We start from the raw sequence: 3404 nt of genomic DNA on the forward strand, positions 1-3404 counted from the left end.
TCTGAGAATAAAACATACGCAGTCGTTAGGGTTTAGCCCATTTGAGTTTGTATTTCTGAAGGAACAATGGTTGGAAGATGATCCGAAAAAAATGCACTTATTGGATTACGTTTCCAAGTTTCGATCCAGATTCTTATGTGCTTGTGAATTGGCTCAAGAAAAGTTGAAGTCATCCCAAGTTAAAATGAAAAATGTTTATGACTGCAAGACTGAAGAGCGTAAGTTCCATCCTGGGTACATGGTCTTGTTATTGTTACCCACTATGGGTAAATTGCTATAAAGACTTTCTTATGAATAATGGTTTATTAAGAAATGTAATTTTTTACTTCTTAACTGAGTTTTTATCTTGAACTGTTTTCAAATGTTTCTAAAAAGGTGTGTATTAAACGTTTGTCTTTGTTGTATTAACTGTATGGTTTTTAAACTGAGTATTAATTTTTAATTACTTTGTTATTTATATGAAAGCTGAAGAGCAACTTAAAGTTTCGAAAATATTTCCAAATGATAAGAAATAATATAATAATAAGTTTGTGTTACATTTTTTAATATTGAAGAAATACGCTTGACTGGAATTTGTGTACTTGCTATTGATACATACATAGAGCGTATGCACGTTATTGCTATGTAGACAGAGGATATTATTAGTTATAAATGGTGCAGGATTTATAGAGAAGGATGTCAAGATTTGTGTAATTAAATGCAGTTAAGCGTTTTCCTGAATAGATATTTTAAATTCTTCAAGACTAAAAAGCACAATAAATAAAGTGGATGAAATACACATTTGCGAAAAATAAAGTAATTACCATCGTATATATTCCAAATAAAACTTAATCTTTGAAAACCATTAACTATTACTTTAATACTAAATAATTCAGGGGAGCAATGTAAGACCAGCCCTCATGAGCACAGATATAGATTTCATATCAATACTACGTCAGTGAGTATCTTACCTACTACTTTTATTTCTAATTAACCTCAGGGGAGCAAATTAAGACCAGCCCTTTTCACCACACATAGGGGTTTATGTCAAGACTACATTAGTTAGTACTCTAGTACCTGCTACTTTATTAATTAGTAAATCAGGGGAGCATCTGTAGACCAACCCTCATCACCACAGTTTGGTTGATAAAGTGAAATGCCAGACCGTACATTTATTGAAAAATCCACAGTAAATGGAATAAACTGTCAGGAGTCTTAATATTAGACAAACAAGTTTCAACACATTCGTGCGTCCTCTTCAAACTTACGTTATTTTCTGGCAGGAAAACTGATCAACAACACCTATGTGACCCCTGTAACTTTGAATTCCCTTAAGATAAAAGAAGGTCAGGAAACTGTTTAGCTTAATTAAAGTCGTTTAGAAAGTGTTGAAATTAGGCAGGCTATTTATTAAGAAACGTTCGACAATTCTTCTTTTTACGTATTTATCCGTTTTGTATGAGAGATTTTGACCATCAAATCGATTAAAAATCAACTGCAAACATTATCCTAGTAAATCCCTACCCCCTTTGGCCTCATTTCCAGACAGAGTTTTTTTGTTTTGTTTTTTTTGAATACCGTTGCTTGAGTCACGTGGACGATTTTTTGCCAATGACCATTTTGTTTGTGAATTCTTGCCTTTAAAAGATATTGTTCCACGGTTGAGGTACATATACCTTAGTTTCCATTACATTTTTATGATCTGAGGGTATAAACATTTTGCGTCAAAAAGGACAGTTACCAACCTTCCCAAATGCGATTAATTTTCGATGACAGCACACTACCGACGAAATACCAAACAGTATCACAATGTAATTCTGATACATTCCATTCCTCCGCAACTTTATGTTGGCTACGATTGTCATGTGACTTGCTGATTTGCATCTTAAAAATCGTTTTAATACAACATACTCAATCCTATGGGATGTATCACATGACCCAAGTAAAATGAAGTAGAATACTACAGTGTAGGACGCTTCAGTATCTTGTATGCACATTTGTAGCGTATTACGAGTAAGCAACTGCATCTTTGATGTTGGCAAAATAATCTAGAAATTTATACAATATTTAAGAAACTTTAGCACATTTCTAAGTATCAATACAATGTTGTTGTTTTTCGGTTTCGTTTTTGATATCGTATTTTCCAAGTTTTTATTCAGTTTTAATAATAAAAAATGGAAAAGAACAAATAAAAACATGCAATCAATTTCCAGGTGAAGATCTGTCTTTAAATATCATACTTTTCGTACATTTTTAAAAGCAAAAACAAAAAAGCCACAATGATGAAATAACTATAAGCAACAAAACATACAGGGTTGTGAACAAGTAAAACTTTCATACATGCATACAAACTTCATTTTAAGCATTAAATCTATCTGTATGTATCCCACTTCCATAACTCATACATAAAATTTAATTAATTAATTGTGTCAATTAAAAGCTCACTTTCCTGGCATTTTGTCTTGCATTGTGATTAGTTATAAAGTTCATGATGCTATCTAAGCAACTTTAAATTACCAGTGTTCCAAGATCTGTCATACTGTCTTGGAGAAAAGATAATATGCATATAATTTATTTTTAGCTTCAAGTTTAGCTTTAAGTTGCTAAATGACTTAGATTGTGGGAAGAATGTTTCAATAAGATTATATTAATTTATTTTTGTTTTATTTTAATGTTTATCATTAAATGACCAGGCTTTTTTGCCTTATTCAGGCCTTCTTTCAGAGCCATGTGCAACAGGTAAATTTCTCCAACCTCCCCACCCTCTCGATGTGCGTACTTGCCACTTCACAAACACCTTTCGTAAAAGTGTGTTGGGTTGAGGGTTCTATTCTCCTTCCCTTTTAAAAACTACAATAAATTCAAACTAATTTTGATTGGTTTTATTACTCCAATTGGTCAGTGAGCATTGGAGAAAAGACATCATTTCAGATGTATTATAAACCATTAATGATTACATGATTATAAGAGTTTGGTTTGTTTCAATTTCGCGCTAGCCGTCCCTAATTTAGGAAAGGCAGTTAGTCATCACCACCTACCAACCAACTCAATAGTGGGATTGACCCCACAGCTGAAAGGGCGAGCATGTTTGGTGGGATGGAGATTTGAACCCGCGACCCCCAGATTGGAAGTCGAGCGCCCTAACCGCCTGGCCAGGCCGACCGTATAAAAGGTTAAGGAAGAGTGATAGTTGTATAGCGAGCTTTGGTTTTCTGCTAGGTGTTGAGATAAAAAATGTTCCTGATTTGGTAAATTTGTTACAATTATTGGCTTTAATTTAAGTTTGGAGTTTTCATAAAAAGAAGAAAATGACAAAAGAAAGATTAAACCTAATTGGCTTACTAAGGACATAAAGTAAAAAATCAGAGATAAATATTATAAGTATACGTTTAAATTGATAGATAGGATCGAGAATTACATAGCTT

Source organism: Limulus polyphemus, unplaced genomic scaffold (genome assembly GCF_000517525.1).
Source record: "Limulus polyphemus unplaced genomic scaffold, Limulus_polyphemus-2.1.2 Scaffold5, whole genome shotgun sequence".
NCBI lineage: Eukaryota > Metazoa > Arthropoda > Merostomata > Xiphosura > Limulidae > Limulus > Limulus polyphemus.